The sequence below is a fragment of the Neocloeon triangulifer genome, unplaced genomic scaffold, assembly GCF_031216515.1.
Source record: "Neocloeon triangulifer isolate White Clay Creek 2 clone unplaced genomic scaffold, ASM3121651v1 ptg000014l, whole genome shotgun sequence".
NCBI classification, from domain to species: Eukaryota; Metazoa; Arthropoda; class Insecta; order Ephemeroptera; family Baetidae; genus Neocloeon; species Neocloeon triangulifer.
In genome coordinates this window covers 12,214,878-12,233,260 of record NW_026775556.1, presented here as the reverse complement: position 1 = coordinate 12,233,260, position 18,383 = coordinate 12,214,878, and the positions used below count along the sequence as shown (strand labels likewise).

The window sequence follows — 18,383 nt, the reverse complement described above, 5'->3', positions numbered from 1 at the left end:
ATAAAAAGAAGTGCTGGCGCAACAAGTGTATGCTTTGTGCAACAGGAAAACGACTGCGTGGCTGCATTTGAAGCGATGTGTAATAATGATAATAATAAAACGCGCGCTCTGCCTCTTTCCGCTGTTTCCGCCACGGCTGGACAAGTGCTGGCGTAATTGGCCAAATTAAACAAATCTCACCATACAAAAGCACCTCCGGCTGTCATGCCGCACCATTACGCTAAATTTAAGCTAACTTCATGTTTTTTTTGTTATCACTTCATAACTTCAAAATTTGGTAAAAGTCTTGTTTATTTACAATTCATTTAATAATTATATAAAGCTTTTTTGAATTAAATGGCAATTTGAATTCAAATGAACAATGGTGCAATTTGATATGATATAATAATTTATAGGAATAATGTATCTTTAACCTTCAATTTCACTGATGACTGAATATTAATAAAATTTATTATAACCATACATTATTTTACCACAAAATTATTTCACAAACAAAATGCTAAAAATATTAAATAATATTAAAAATTTACTACATGTTTTTAAATGAAATTAATAATAAGGATAATTAAATAAGAAATAAAATGTTTAATTATTGAAAAATAGAAAAGTTTTTAATATTTATTTACTGATTTAATAATGCAAGATAGAATTTCTCTTATATAATCAAGAGCTTCTAACAAAGGATCCGCCTCACATTTGCCTGATTTGGAAACCCTCAATCCTAACTAGATTGATAATTGGAAATAATGGGCGACTCCTATGCAACGACCCTTTACCCAGTCGCACTACTTATAATAATAGATAAAGGCATTGCAATGTTTGCCATCGCTTTCTAGCTGCTTCGAGATGGATGGTTGTGGATGCTGTTTGGGCTTCGCCTGCTGGGGAAAAAAGGCCTGTGCTGAAGAAGGATTTATGATTGCTCAGTGTGTGAAGAGCGCACCATGTTGCCAAGCAATCGCACATTTATCGGCTTCTCCCTGCCGCTGCTACTTTTTTGCTTCGGGAAGCCAAGAGGCAGAGCCGCGGCGTCGGCGGCGTTCTAATCTTGAGCTGTTGCAAAATTTAGAAATGTTGTGCGAAAGAAGCCGACCAACCCTTTTGCTTATTTGCCGGCCAGATTTGTTTGTTTTTATTGAGATGAAATATTGCAAAAGGGACATTTCACCGATCTTTGCTCTGATAAGCAAAATTTTTTGTTGAAAACTATTTTTATTTTTATCGATGAAATATTTCATCACCAAGAGACTCTTTCCATATTATATTAGAGGGGGACGTCTATTTTAATTTAATTTTTATTTGATGGTGTGGAGATAGAAAAGGGCTCGGTTGAATTCCATCTCTCAGAGATAATCAAAAGAAGAGCAACCCTTTCCCTTGTACGTCGAAACCCAACGTTCCGTAATCAAAATGCACCACGGAGATGAAAGGAAACCAGTCACAGCCCATCATCATCAAATAAAACCCAAAAAGAATAAGGCCATCCATTCTCCAGCAAAAAATCGCTGCGCAGCAACCAAAACAAAAACCAGTTCTCTATGTTTATTTATCTAATTTTTTTGCCCATCTCCACCAAAAGATGCTGAAGCTCTTTTCTGCGGCGGCGATGAAATGAAATTCGGTTTGTCAGTGGAAATTTTCATTACACACACAGCAGCCTGCGATGGATGTTTGTTAAACGAGAAACTTGGCAGCAGTGCGCGATGTGTGTACAACTACTTGTAGCGCGGCCAACATTCTCGCTCTGTGTGTGTATTTTTTGCTGCATGCATGCTTGATAATGGTGAGTGTGTAGTAAGGGGGTGTGTTTTGTTAGATAAAAAGAAGGTCTTCTTGCCTGGGGTTGGGTTTCCTCCTGCGCAGAAAGAAACCTGAGGCACTGTATGAATATATGTGTAGCTGCTCTCTGGGGACGCGCTGTGGTTCCGCGCAGTGGATTCATCAACAAGTCCTGAATTCAGAAAAAAGAGACCTATAATTTAAACCCTTTAATGCAATGATATTTTATTTAAAGAAAATTTAATTAGCGAAATTAGTCTTCTTGGTTTAATAATAATTCTTATAAAGGATGAACACTTGGTCAATTGTTTTACTCGATCAAGTCCATGAAGGCAATAGAGACTCATTATATAATTTAGAAGCCTGATTGTTTAAAAATTCATATTGCAAAATCAATATCATGTTTTCAATACATTTATTAATATTGAATTAAAATAAATTGAAAAACATAAAAAAATGTAAACTTTTTCTAATTGTATGCATTAATGTACAGTTAATAACTATAAATTTTAATTATAAATTAATATTTTTAAATTACTTGTTCTTTTCATAATATCTTTGTTGGAAAAAAACTACGCACTTAAAAGTTGTGTGCAGCCAGATGCCCACTCATCGCGGAACCTCACGAGCAGAAGATAAAGGAGCACAGTGGAAGAAAAGCCAAGGCGCGTAGGCAGATCTGGAGAGGAGAAGTCGAGGGTAAAAAAGGTCACTTGCCATTATTTTTTCCTATTCTACACAACCTGCGAGAGAAATTTCGAACAAAAGTGATAAAATCTGCTGTGCACGCCACTACTCTCTTTGGCTGTCAGCTCAGTGTAGTAAAGGAAGGAAAAATATCACCCCCTGTTGCTGCCGAAACTAAAGAATACGCTGCGCCTCGAGAGCTGAGCAAAATGACGTGGGACGCGTATTGTGCCGTGACTCATAAATTCTAAGGAATAAGAAAAGTAGTGGCACCGAGAGAGATCACCCGAAATAGATTGGGGCAAAAAGTAATGTGTGGTTGTTGTTGTGCAGCTCATTACGCTAGCTCTTCAGTGGGGGAGACCAAACGACGACGACGCTTCTATTCACAGAAGAGCGCGGTCTCTTAATTAGCAAAGGCCAGTGCACAAAGAATGAAACCCTCCCAATGATGGCCTAGTCGAACCGGCCGCCAGAAAAAGAGCTTTGGTTTTCCCCCAAGCACGTGAAATGAGTGATTGCATGTTTCCTTGTAAGACGTCTATTTTCCACAGGGCTGCAAAAATCACGTTTGGGATTTGGGACAATCTTGATTTAAAGATCATAAATTTTTTTCCATTCATTGGCACACATCGCATTAAAATACTGATAATTTTGTTGAAAAAGTACCAATGTTTAGTTTTAAAGAAGTCTCTAAAGTAGATTTGAGATAAGAGCAAATTTTTAAACAGATTAAAAGCAGTATTTTTTATATTTAAATTTGCTTTTTAAATATAATTTCTAATATAAACCAAAAAGGGCAAAAGAAACCTTTGAAGATTGCTCATGATCTATTTAAATGAATTTGCTGGGGAATAACGTCCAGATAAACTCAATATGACGAAATAGGATGTCACTTCCATGAACAGTTTCCTAATCAAATAAAAAATAAAGCAGAGGAAATCATCGTTAGCCATGAGGGATTGTTCGCCAAGGACAAGATAAAAGAGAAAAAAATCTTTCAAAGAATAAACAGATTTTTTGAAATGAAATCCCTAAAAATACAAACGATTACATAGCAAGCTTTGTAAATTGAAGTTTTTAACATATAACAAGTGGTAAATAGTATGAATATTGCCGTTTTAATTGAAAGCAGCTGGCAAAAGAGTCACGTGAAGAGCAGTTGGAAACACTCTCGTTAGCGAAGCAGCATCAAAAGGGTCCAAATTAGCATTCACTCTCCCTTTTTCTGCCGCTAAATTTAGCAAAACGTTCCCCATTGTCGGCAGAAATATACCCCGCGTGCAAATGTACGGCAACGAAGAGCTGCTGGCAATGCAGCGAAAAGCACGCGGAGCCGCAAACACGCACAAAAAGAGCACGGACGCGCGGTCTTCTTTATTTCCATCCGTCCGCTCTCCGGCGCACACAATAATATTATATTTTCTGCTGTGCGCCTCGCGAGTGTAAAAAAGTCCTCTCGCTTTTATTATTATCGCTGCGCACACACACACATTTTCAAACTGTGCAGATGACATCGGCGGCAATTTTAATTATTATTGCCGAGTACATACGGACGCACGTGATCCAATGCTGGCCCGAAACGCGTGAAGACGGTCACGTTTCGCGCACCGCAAAATGGAAAACAATGAGAATGAAACTGGTGAAATAAAGAGTAAAAAGGCACATGCTTGAAAAGCCTTCGGCCAGACAAACACGAGCGTTTCAAATCGCAGAATGATGTGAATGGCGATTCAAATTCCTGCATGTGCCGAGCCCAAGTTGAAATTCCCCAAACAAATTAATGAATTTTCGTGCGCACAAATTTTTCATTTCTTTCATCGTCCTATAGAGATGGGTAACAAAACATTATTTAGTCAAATCAGCCTACAAATTTAAAACTGCATTTCAATGTTTTTCTTGTCAAACCTATATTTATTAATTTATCTGCATTGACAAATTTTTTCCAGCTAAAATAACCTCTTTAAAGAGCCAGTGTCTAATTAAATTTTTAAAATGCTCAGTTTGACTATTTCTTAATAGACTCGCAACCTATTAATTCCAAAACGTCTATTGCCTTCTTTTCCCTGTTGAATATTATACTGCGCCTGGTTTTTTTCCAGGCAAATTTATATCCATTAAAGAAGAAAAATAATCTGCATATATTTATACAAAACCGGCTACGAAAGCGAATTTACACGCCAACCAGCTGAAGGAGACGCGAATGGAAGGATGAATATTATGATAAAATTTGCGGCCCGCTGCTAATGCAATTAATTACCAATCCTGCTCTGGGCAAGCGAGAAAGAGAGGACGGCTTGCAAAAGGCTTCGTTCGCCACACACACAAAACACACGGTCACGTGACCAACCCTGGCCTTGGTCGGCCGGCTTTGCCCATATTTTTGTTCGGCAAAAAGAGAGGAGACTCGCCAAACAGGCCCTCCACCGCGAATTTCGCGAAAGCGGTTTATCTGGCGGGCCGAGTGGCAAACACGCAAAATCAATTATTTGGGCCCTTTTGCGTTGTCTGTCTGTCTGCATGATTAGCGTTGCTAGACTGGAAATTGTATGGTTGCATTGAGTATGTTTCTCTGAAATATATTTTTTTTTATTATCATTAATTTTGGTTTGGTGTGCGTTTTTTATTTGCAGCTGAAACTCATCATGTGAATGAATTTATATATAAAAAAAAATGAAAACAAAATTATTATTCATTTAAATTTAACAAAATTTGAGCAAATAAAAAGATAAGTTTTAATTTATTTTTTAAACAAATATTATTGACCATCGTGTTGAGCAGAGTTTTGATCGAAACAATGATTTTATCAAAAAATTTCCAACATACAAAAAATAATTTAAAAACCAGCTGAACTCAATGAGTTAAAACTTTTGAACTGGAGAATGTTTAAAAACTAATTTTTATTTTGCGGCTAAATAAATTCAATGATTTTTAGATAAAAGAATTAAGGATTAATAAATAAAATGGTTCTATTTACATCAACATCTCTTCACATAAGCTGCACAACGAACTAATTTCCATAATCCTTATTCTTTTCAATTCATTTTTTACTCATATTATCAGCTGTGAGGAAAACACAATCATCTCTTTATCCCGGCGTCCACTTAGCGAATAATTGCAAGGTGCCCTGCACCGATCCTATCCGGCTCAATATTATTCTGTCCGCGGGCTGAGCTGGCTGTGTTCGGCTCCATTTTTCCTCTTCGCCAGCACCGCGAGTATAATAATAATCCACACAATAATAATCATCGTAATAACTCGGCGTATAGTTGTTGGCGCTGCCGGGCCGGCAAGCAAGAAAAGAGCGAGTTCTCGCACATACGCTGTATGTAATGCTGGCTGCTAACTCAATGTCAAGCTAAGGACATGTTATCAATGGCTAGAGTGAGGGGGGCTGTTTGGTTGAGCACACAACCAGCGTACATACCCGCGGCGCACATATTTTTATTTTTCCACGCCGGAGTGCTGCGGGGAATAATTTAACGAGTTGGACGAATGTTTGAATTGCGAGTGCCGTGTGTGATGCTGCTTTTTTCACTCGCACCCAGTGAATAATATTTCGTGTTATTGGCCACGGTGCGACGCGGCCAGAAAAACAATATAATGACTTTGGCGAACGGCCACCGCCGCCCAACAGAGACGAATCCTCGATCTCTTCTTGCGGTGTCCTGTTATTTGTTCACAAATAAAATTTTAAAACTACATTATTCAGATATTGAAAAGTGTTTTTCGATCGAAAGCTATTATGGAATTATATATCATTGCAGTAGATTGAAAAATATATAATTATGCGGTCGTCAGATACTTGAGCGCAAATTATATTACATCAATCGTCAATAATTTTTTGGTTATGTGATTGTAAAATGATCTCATTGGGATCTTACATCCCAGCATTAAAAAGTGCAAAATTAAACTATTTTTATTTACCTTGCAGGATCATAAAAATTATAAATCGTTTTAATGGTGCTCGTATGTGCACCTCATACGAGGTGCTCATATGTGCACCTGATATGAGGTGCTCAAAAGAGGTGCTCATATGTGCACCTGAAATGAGGTGCTCAAAAGAGGTGCTCATATGTGCACCTCATATGAGGTGCTCAAAAGAGGTGCTCATATGTGCACCTGAAATGAGGTTCTCAAATGAGGTGCTCATATGTGCACCTGATATGAGGTGCTCAAATGTGCACCTGAAATGAGGTGCTCAAAAGAGGTGCTCATATGTGCACCTGAAATGAGGTGCTCAAAAGAGGTGCTCATATGTGCACCTGATATGAGGTGCTCAAATGAGGTGCTCATATGTGCACCTGAAATGAGGTGCTCAAAAGAGGTGCTCATATGTGCACCTGAAATGAGGTGCTCAAAAGAGGTGCTCATATGTGCACCTGAAATGAGGTGCTCAAAAGAGGTGCTCATATGTGCACCTGAAATGAGGTGCTCAAAAGAGGTGCTCATATGTGCACCTGAAATGAGGTTCTCAAATGAGGTGCTCATATGTGCACCTGATATGAGGTGCTCAAATGAGGTGCTCATATGTGCACCTGATATGAGGTGCTCAAATGAGGTGCTCATATGTGCACCTGAAATGAGGTGCTCAAAAGAGGTGCTCATATGTGCACCTGAAATGAGGTGCTCAAAAGAGGTGCTCATATGTGCACCTCATATGAGGTGCTCAAAAGAGGTGCTCATATGTGCACCTGAAATGAGGTTCTCAAATGAGGTGCTCATATGTGCACCTGATATGAGGTGCTCAAATGAGGTGCTCAAATGTGCACCTGAAATGAGGTGCTCAAAAGAGGTGCTCATATGTGCACCTGAAATGAGGTGCTCAAAAGAGGTGCTCATATGTGCACCTGATATGAGGTGCTCAAAAGAGGTGCTCATATGTGCACCTGATATGAGGTGCTCAAATGAGGTGCTCATATGTGCACCTGAAATGAGGTTCTCAAATGAGGTGCTCATATGTGCACCTGATATGAGGTGCTCAAATGAGGTGCTCAAATGTGCACCTGATATGAGGTGCTCAAAAGAGGTGCCACAATTTACGCCCACACTGTGGTACCACAATTTGCTCCCACACTGTGGTACCACAATTTGCTCCCACACTGTGGTACCACAATTTGCTCCCACACTGTGGTGCCACAATTTGCGCCCACACTGTGGTGCCACAATTAGCGCCCACACTGTGGTACCACAATTTTCCCCCACACTGTGGTACCACAATTTTCCCCCACACTGTGGTACCACAATTTCTGCCCACACTGTGGTACCACAATTTGCTCCCACACTGTGGTACCACAATTTGCTCCCACACTGTGGTACCACAATTTGCGCCCAAACTGTGGTACCACAATTTGCTCCCACAGTGGTACCACAATTTCCGCCCACACTGTGGTACCACAATATCCGCCCACACTGTGGTACCACAATTTGCGCCCACCCTGTGGTACCACAATTTGCGCCCACACTGTGGTACCACAATTTGCTCCTACAATGTGGAACCACAATTTTCCCCCACACTGTGGTACCACAATTTGCGCCCACACTGTGGTACCACAATTTCTGCCCACATTGTGGTACCACAATTTGCGCCCACACTGTGGTACCACAATTTGCTCCCACACTGTGGTACCACAATTCCCGCCCACACTGGTACCACAATTCCCGCCCACACTGTGGTACCACAATTTGCGCCAACACTGTGGTACCACAATTTGCTCCCACACTGTGGTACTACAATTTGCTCCCACACTGTGGTACTTTTGAATCAACACCTTATTGAAATAATTTTTTATACATTTTATTGACTTGAGTATATTAAAAATCATTTGAAAATTACTGTAAGCGCATAATGCAATAATGAAATTAAATATAAATAAATATATATAAATATAAATATGGCTCAATTATTAAAATTGACAACGAAATAGAAATGGAAATGGAATGGCAGCGAAATAGAAGTCGTTATCGAAAAAGGCGACGAAATGGAATGGGTAAGCAAATAGAAAATGAAATAGAAATGGAAATGGGACGATTCTATCTTACAGAATTAGACCCCTGATATGAGGTGCTCATATGTGCACCTGATATGAGGTGCTCATATGTGCACCTGAAATGAGGTGCTCAAATGAGGTGCTCATATGTGCACCTGAAATGAGGTGCTCAAAAGAGGTGCTCATATGTGCACCTGAAATGAGGTGTAAAAAATGAATAGTGTTTCAATGTTGTGGACCTGAGAAGGAAGGGATTCCGAGAAGCAAAATGAACAAAAAAGAGCAAACGACATTTGGCGAAACAAACAGACTCGTTTGTCAAGCAGGCACAAGGGCACTTTACCGCCGAAATTGTGCACCATTTACGGTTCCACTTTTGACGAAATAAATTTAATGCGCGCGTTCAAGACAAAGAATAATGGTCGTCGCGTTTTTCGCCATTAATACGCGAGAGCGGAAAGTGGCCGCGACAAAAAAAGAGCTTCTTAAATCAAATATATGTAGCGAGTATCACACACACAGGGCACTTGAAGGCAATCAAGTACATAAATATAAACGCCTGCAAGAAGTGGAGTTGTATGGTTGATAATGAATCGAGCGGCAGCACTCGCGCTCCAGCCATACATTTATTTATGTTTTCTACGCAGCATCACTGCGGCAGCCCCGCTTATAAACCAGATTATTAACATTATGCCGCTCAAACTGCACTGCCTGTGTGCCAAATAACATCCTGGTCTCTCAACTGATTCTATCATGCTTCAGCCGATTGCTTTCCGTAAACAGCTCAAATATCAAAGGGCGCTCCAATAACAATCTTACCAAAATTGCGACATGAATTGAAGTAATTTTTGGTTCAAATAATATTAAATTAAGTTAAAATGTTCTTTTTTGTGTTGTTTAATGCAACTATAAACAAATTGAAAGTGGAATTTAATCAATCATTTAATTCTTGATGATTTTATTTTATATTTTTAAAAATTTCATATAAATGATTGTTTGCTGCAATAAAATTCAATGCCTTGAAATAGAAATCAAGATTTCTTTTTATCCACTTCTGTGAGTACCCCTTGGCAATATGTTTATTTGGGCATTGAATTGCAAAAAAAGGGGTCGTTTGTGTATAATTACTTTCAACTTCAAAGTCCTGCAATAAAATAACAATGAAATCAATTCAGCCCAATAAAAAAAAATGCGATTTCAGTTTTTAATCCTTCAAATTTCAAAATGAGATTTAAATCTGAATAAACTAAACATGGTCAAGATCAAGATTTTATCTACAATTTTTTTGTTCTATAGCCATAAAAATTATCTGATTCTATTTTTACGGGTATTTATTTATTAGTAATTAAATAATTACTCAAATTAATTTTTTCCACATCCATTTGATATTTGATTCCATTGAAATAACCAACAGAAAAAAAGTAAAATTTTCTACAAACTTAAATCATTAAATTGGCTGCATCATTATTAACGTTAAATTTTAATATGAGTGACTGATGCAATATTGAAGTTTAAAATTTTTCATGATTAATCCAGGCAAAATTCGCCAACTGGAAGTCAACATAATAACTAACGAGAGACTAATTTTGCTTGCACTTGGGATGAGAGAGGATGCGTGTACGGCGCGTTGTTGATCTTTGATGATTGGACTCAATTGACGGCGCTCTCGCGAAGACGGACCGTCGTCCTCAATACAAGTTGCAAAATTTGCCAGGGTCACAGGGCACGAGCAGCACAATAATAAAAACGCCGCTGATGCGCGGCAGCGAAAGAGACGACGTCAATTTATTGTTATTATGAATTCACGTTTCGGCTCCACCGGCAGCTGAGCAGTGCAGCAGCCAGATCGGTTTCGTTATTCTTTTGGCATTGAGAGAGCAAGCGAGGAGCAGTTTAGGAAATGAGGAAAAGGAAACTCACTCTGCCTTGCCTGCCCTCCAGTCTAATTGTGTTTCTGGGCATCTCTCAAAACACTCTTCAGGGCAATGTGCATTTTAAGGCCGTCCATCACTATTTCTTAAAAATTTCTCAATTTGAGATATCTTACATTTTTCATAATTAAAGTTATTATGTAAAATTTATTCCTTTACTCTCCTAATGTATTAAAATATTTTTGAGAGCCAATAATAAAGTGAAATTTGTAAATTTAAATTTTTTTATTATTTTATTTTTGAAAAATCAGTATAATATTAAAAATTTTATTTTGAAATTAAGGTGCTTTAAAAGTTAATTGAAATATATGATAGTTTTTTATTGAGCTAACCATGTCCAAGATTCTGTTTTTTTTTTCCAAATTTAATCAGAAAATTAATAATTTTTAATTTATTTTACAAAAAAAAAGATTTTTCTAATTATTGCATTATAATTTTTTTATTGTTTAAGTAAACTAAAATACGACAAGCTTTTTTGTATTTATATGATTTAAAATGTCCCTCACTTTTTATATTTGTAAAAAAATGGATCTTTTTTAATTACTTTGCTTTTTTTAGTTTCAAGATTGGCAAATTTTGCTTCATTTCAAGAAATATACGCTTCCATATAATATTATACGTCATGTTTTTAATATTATTTCTAATTAAAAAAAAAACTACAAGTACCACACCCACCGAACATCATCATCATTATTCACTGCATGAAGATTATCGTCAATATCTCTATATCAAGTCGAACACACAATACTGCAAGTGATTGACTGAAGCTGTAACAAAATATTCAAGGTCTTTCCCGGTACCTTTTCGGACACGTCTCTCACTTTTCCTTTTTCGACGCGCAACAATGTAAAATTGTAAATGTATTTTCCTCTTGGCCAACGTCCAGTTTCATTAGCAAGCCGGAGCTTCTTCTCTCGGACCGAAATTTATATGTTAACACTTCAACCCGTCTTGTTTTATGGAGTGCGCGAATCGACCGCTTGGTGCCATTCCTTGTTTTGAAGCTGGAAATCCAAGGCCAAGCGAGACATCATTTTCATTGTCGGGGCAACATCACCTGCATAATGTATTATCCGCGCACAGACGACGATAAGCAGAGCACGTCATTTAAAAGCCAGCAGAATCTGCGCCAAAATAATAATAAACACCAACTGCGGTCTGCTCTCATTAAATTCGCGCAGCTGCCCAAGTCATTTTGCATGTATAGATTTATTAAAAGCCAGCACGAATCTCGAGATTATTTTCATTTAAATATGCAGGTGCACTTTTTTGGGCCTGATGGTGTATAAAAAAAGGCTAATTCGTTTAAGTAAAAAACGACACCACTTGCGTTTTCATTTTCTGCTGGTTCGGAATTTTGCAGAAGGCGAAAGTGAAAAAGAAAACCATTATATTAATTTTCAGAATTTTCGTATCCAGACACACATCTGCTCGCTGGGCGTATTATTTATGAAAATAAAACGTGCAGCAGCAGGAAAAACGCAGACACGTGACCTTGCTCGGATGTGTGTCGTTTGTTTCAGGCAAAAGTCATCTCAATGGCATCGCGGGTCTCAAGAGAGCAAATTATTGTTTCGGGCTGCGCCTCTAAATTGGTGCCGCGCCAAAAACTTCCGCACCTCTTTAGATCAGACAGAGATACAAACGCGTGTGCAAGTCTTGCTCTGCAGGAAATATCTTTTCTGCCCTCGAGGCCGGTTTGCCTTCTGGATAAGAACAGCTCAGAGAAGTTGTTCCATTTGGATCGAGCTGAAATGACTGTGATTTTCTTTACTGTGCAACTCATGGGGATTATCGGGGAAAATATTCAGAAAACTGTGATGCCACAAAATAAAATATGTAAATCAAAATTATTTTTCATAAAACTTTTAAAAGTTTAATAAAAATATAGTCAATAAAATATGGCACACACATTTTATATAAATATTTAAAGATAACTTAACCATATTTTATTTCATTACTAATTATTTCTTCATTTATTAATTTGTTTTAATTTTTTTAAATAGATATTTTTACTTTATCTCTGAAGTCTCTTAAATCATTGAAATTTTCTATCCACTACAGAATTTGAATTAATAAACTTTTATAGTCTAATTCTATATAAAATAGTATTTAATATTCATCATAATTAAATTATTTTTAAGCTTAGAAATGAAAATATATTAACAGGAAAAATACTTGTTGAGTATTAATGTGATCCAGCTATAAATTTGATTTATCAATTATCTACTAATTAACCTATGCCACTCACTCTTGCTTTGAAATTGCAAGAGAGAGAATTATTTCAGGGAAAATGGAGTCTGGATTATACCCCGTTCAATTAAATTTCATTGCAGCACAGTGAGAGCGACATTTTATTTATTCATTTATAATGACACAGAGGAGAAAATGAGAAGCCCACAGTGGTATTGGGAAATGCAACACTTGTTGCAAAAACAAAATGCGGAAACGTCTGTCCCGCGCCAGAGAAATTCATATATTGAAAAGCAGGCGGGTTGAACGATCATCGCTAATTGGTGGTTATTGTTGATTTGCGACGGTGAGCGGCTTTCATTGTCATTGGTGTGAGAAAATGCCTCCGAGTGTGTAGAAAGAGCGCCTAGCCTTATTTATACACTGACAAATAAATAAACGCTGAATTTATATATATTTACACACACCTATAGGTCTGGTGAATCGAATAATGAGAAGCTCACAGCGAGGGCTCCGACCGACAGAGAGTAGAAAGTCATTAAAAGCAGTAAAAGTATATCCCTGCTTTTATATTTCGCGGTGAATAAAATGTTATTTCAACGCTTTTACGACCAATCAAACACACAAATAAATCAGAGACTTTTGTTTTCTTTTTTTCATTCAAAAACACTATTCAAAGGTGAGGCCTTTTGATATAAATTCGTGAAGAGCTGCACGCATTGTTTTCGTTTTCGACGGTTGACAATGCTCGCGCCTAAAAAGAAACTCAGCTGGCAAGATATTTTAATGTTATGCGAGGCACTGGGAGGAAAGAATAGATTTCGCCGTTCTTCCCGATTTCTCCTGCGCTGAATTTAAATTGCACTCTATGCATTGTGTGAGACGTCCCATGCATTATTGAATCGGATAACAAGCGGACCGAACAAATTTTTTGCCATCTGCGGAAATTTCTCTGCGGCGTTTGTAATCTTTAATTTGAGTGAAATCATACAATCAAGCGAGAGGTAATAATAAACACAATAACTTATTTTTATGTGCCAATCCATTTTATGGATTTCCTGCTGCCAGACGTTCCAACGTTTGATTTTGAAGTAATAAAATGACTGTAACAAGCGAAAAGTTATTATTTCGCCAAACAATAATGTCTGCGCCATCATGGCGAGGAAATATTATTTTTTTATTGACTTTTCCTTTCGAGAAATATTTATTTCACCTAAACAAGTTCAAAGAAATTATAATTCATAAATCACGTAGAAAAGAAATGAAATAATAACTAATTTTTTTTAAGAAGAGGCTTTTGCAAAGAAAGGACTGATGAATTCTCATGGAAATATTTCTCAAAATAATCACATTTGTTAAATTTTGAAGCTATATAAGATCTCAGGCAAAAAATTATAATTTACAACATCCATTTTAATTAACATCTTTTTTTTATCCAATATTAATGAAATCATTTATGATCTAAAATATATTTGAAGTAATTTGCTATTATATATCTTTTGTCGAAATAGTCCGGTTCACGTTTTAATATCCGCCTTAAGAAACCAAAACATTTTAGCCGGAATTAGCGTCCACGCAGAGCGCAGAATAATATGTACAATTTTATTTTAAGTCTGCGGGCGTTGCTTATAGGAAAGTGAAACCTGTTGCCTGCTCTCGCTAGCGGTGAAGAGGACGCGAGTGCTCAGAAAATGTAGCTCACGGTGCTGGCTGAGTGCAGACTTTCACGCTCGTTTCCCCGTTACCATCCTCCTGAGCATCCGTCCCAATGCTCTCGATAGGCACTCCTACTCATTACGTGAACATCACACCATCTCTTCCACTTTCTTTCTCACTCGCCGAATAAGAAAGAGCGCGCGTGCACCAAACGTGCAAACATTTTCCTCGCCCCGCGAGCGGAATTAATTTTTTTTTCGCCGCGAAGGAAAGTGAAACTTGGTTGTGTACGGTCGGCGCCTCTGCCAAAAGTGATATCGCGTCGGTGTAATAAAGTCAAGCGTTTGCGATACGCCGCGGTGAGTGCATGCGTTTTCGGAGTCAAATTAAAAAGCGAGGATTCGGTGCTCTTGCACCGCGAGTGGCTTTTTTACTTTCCATTTCACGTCCAGTTGTCGGCCGATTCGTTTCTCTTTTGCTTTTTTTGGGAGGCTCGCTATTTTGTGGTCGTTTCTCAGCTTCGCTGTCCAGTTTTGTGTCGCGCTTCATATGGCATATGGACCGGTCATCGTTTTTACTCACGTTTTTTATAACATTTTTTTAAATTATTCCAGTTTTAATAATTTAAATTGTTAATATTGTTTAAATTTAATTATAAGTTATTTATAATATCAAATGATTTTTTTTGCAAAAAAATTATTAATAATTTTATGATATTAAAATTTTTGTGTTTTATAATTTGTCAAAAAAAAATGTAAATTAATATTTTTGGTTTCCACCTATAAAACTTCATTGGAAGTCAATGAAAATATGTAAGTTTATTTCAACTAACAATAAGACCATGTTTAAGAATGTTAAAGTAATTTTTTTTCAAAATTATCAAACTTTATTTTCCCACTTTCAATTTACATATTAATACCGTTGCCATTGTTGAAAGGATTCCATACTAGTTTCGCCATTTCTGATGACAAATCCAGCAGAAACTTTTTTGGTACTTTTGACCATAAACAGTCTTGCTATATAGCAATATAGTGTGTATAAAATGTGTTTTGGATGGACCCCTGAAGCTGATTCTGATCTTGTCTTTGGCAACCGGTTTGCCGCTAACAGGTTGCATGGTTGTGCGCCTTAAAACCAGTCCTCTCTCGGCGGATCTCTCCCCACCAATCGGCCATACACTCGGCCCGAAAGGCTCTTTTTACATTATAAAACCAGCCCGCGCCCAAATGTCAAGGGTACTTCGTCCTCTCCTTTTCTATTTGACTTTTCCGTCTCCTTTTGTGCGCACCGCCGCGGTTCGCAGGGTCCGCAGAGGTGCAGGTGGTGCCTGCTTTTTCACTCTCATCTGAATAAACAGCAAAAGGAGCAGGAACTGGTCGTCTCGGCACTCACTTTGCACCTCCGGCTCTTTGCTTCAGACGCGACTGGGACTATATTTATCCAACTTGACATTTGCATTTTCTGTATCTTTATTGACGTATGTAAATGGTTTATCGTAAAGACGCTCTCTTTGAAATGGTAAGAAAGAAAGTTATCAATAAAAAAAAGCCCAAGCTTTTTTAAAATATAAATCTACTAATGTGTCTTTAATCATACGACATTAATAAACAAATTAATAATTTCCTACACATATTTGAAGAAATTTAAAGAAGATAAAAACAAGAAAGTCCAATAGATAAAATAAGTCAAGGTTTTTTTTTCAAAGATAAACCTATTTGTTTTTTTTCATCCTACAATTAGAGAAACGAACCTTTGAAATATCAATTGCAGAAAAAGAAATAAAAAAATACACAAGCAATTGGTTTGTTACAAAAGATGCGCTTTTCAATTAAAATCATAAGAAGTGTATAAAATTATTTTGAAACAGCAAAAATTCTTTTAAAACAACGTTTTTGCTAATAATAATTTCAATGAACAAATTTTATAAATTAAACATTTTTTTATGCGGTACTGATTATCATAATAAATTAAATTTTGAGCCTTTGTAACTTTTGTAAAACGAATAAAGGTTGAATCATTTTCGACAATATCTCACTCATGTACAACAACAGGGTTTTGTTTTTCAAACATCTAAAAAAGTTCCTTGATGTTCTGCGTAATACTCCTGCTGGCAGCAAGGAGGAAGCACCAAATTTCAACCAACATGCCCCCAGCATGCTGTAACTCTCAGCATGCCCGACTCAGGGTCTATTTCTATTTTGGAAGTGCGCAAAAGCCCTGAGTCGAGCATGTATCCTGCTTGGCCGGCACGACTCCAACACGCAGATTGTGTATAGACATTCGAGGCACCGCGGGCAGGCGAAAAGCTGCTTCGGTGTGTGTGACAGCAATATTCAATTTGGCCTCGGCATTGCGAGCGCTTTTCAATGCCGCGCAGCGCGCACCTTTGCAGAATAAGGAATTCGCAATGATGAAACAGCAACAACAGGGAAGAAGGAAATCAAATCGACTGAGCAGACTAGACGCGTTTGGCCCTCGCTGCATGTGCACTTTGTCTTTTGATTGCGGACTCCAAATTTGCCGAGCAGGATGAGAGATGACAATCTTGATTGGAAAGAAGATGTGTGAATTGAATGGCTATTGTTTTATGATTTCAGTCTGATTGTGAGGTGAATTCAGTTGAAGTGGGAATAATTGATTTATCAATATCTTTATTTTATCAATATCTTCAGGCAAATGACTTTTTTAATAATTTTATTTGATTACTTTATGATAATTTAATAAATAAATTGCAAATCACCATCAAAGCACAAATCTTACGATAATTATTTTTTAGAGGTTAAATTGCAATTTTACAACACAAAAATAAGTTACTTGTCTCTATTATTATGCGGAGATAAGCCATTTTATCAATTACAATACATAGAAATGAAATTTGCAAAACTTTCATTTTTAAATTTAAGAAAATGTTTTGTCGTTGATGAATAATTTACTAAAAAAAAAACGTTTTTCTATAACTTTTCAAATATGTTTTCTTCGTTTTAATTTAAAATAATCAAGGTCTGTGCTTGAGAAAATCAGCAATTAAAATCACTTGTAAGTCTGTTGCTTGTGATTCATACTTTTTGACATGATTGCTTTTTAATATCAAGACAACCTTCTGCTGATAAAGTGTGCACTTGAACAATGTTTTTTTTTATCGAGGAAAAACCGCAGCGATATAATTAGTTAAAATTATTCACACAGCTTAACCACTTGATTGAATGCGGCGCTTTGATTGAGAAATCACAATATCATTGAGCAGCAGCAGCAGTCGATATAGGCGAGCAGGTCACAACACAATTATGCAGATTTGCCTTTGGGGTGACTTTGTGAGCTCATCCGACGAGCAGACAAGACTTTTCCTCTGCGACTGCTTTTTTTTATCTTTTTAAAAGAAGAAATACACATGCACGCGAAAGAAAGAGACACAAACAGCCTCCTTATCGGCAGCTCGCAGCTCGAGTGTAAAGCGAAAGAAAAAGGGCGATTCACGTATACTCGTTTATCAATTTACTCATGCTCTTATCATCGAAGGAGTAAAAGAATAAACATCAAACAAATGCACTCGGCCGGCAGGGAAAATAAAAAATATACAGCCTCGAGATCGCTCTCTATATAATGCACTTAAGCACCGCATTTTGTGTTTCTAAATAAGCGGCCGTATTTACTCTCTCGTCATATCCCGATAAGAACATATACACACAAATATTCCAAACAGTCGTCAGGCGAGCATTCTAAATATTATTCAAAAGGATAGGCAGCTGCAAGCACTTGATATGCGCGGCTTCTTTTAATTAATCAGACCAAAATTCGATATTCTTCTTGATTCACCATATACTCGGAGAAAAGCCAGAATCTCTCTTGAGATTGTAAAACAAACCGTGCTGTTTTGTGAAAACTTTCTGCCTTGCTTGGCTGAGTTAAAAAAAATGTCTTTATCTCTGCACGATTTGTATAGAGTGCTAAATGCCTCTCTTGATGACACAACTGTATAATGGCAACAGCTGATAATAATTATCTAACAGGTTAAAAAATTAAGAAGTCACATTTACTTGATAGCTTAGTGAAGATGCTTTGTTTAAACTCGCGATTTTTTGTTACAAAGTGATTAAAAAATTAATATTCCACAGCAAACATATGAAAAAAAAATATTATTGGGGTTATC

The 18,383-nt window shown here is 37.2% G+C and overlaps 1 long non-coding RNA gene across 1 annotated transcript in view; it reads right to left on the bottom strand.

Annotated features, from left to right (window-relative positions):
* Positions 1-1,836: 1,836 nt before the first annotated feature.
* The window catches only part of LOC132201427 (uncharacterized), a 50,899-nt gene continuing 34,352 nt past the window's right edge, over positions 1,837-18,383 (bottom strand). Inside the window, exons 2-3 of the long non-coding RNA XR_009442270.1 lie at positions 2,360-2,458; positions 1,837-1,951 (exon numbers count right to left, since the gene is read on the bottom strand). This is a non-coding gene — a long non-coding RNA (uncharacterized LOC132201427). The remainder of the gene's footprint in view (positions 1,952-2,359; positions 2,459-18,383) is intronic.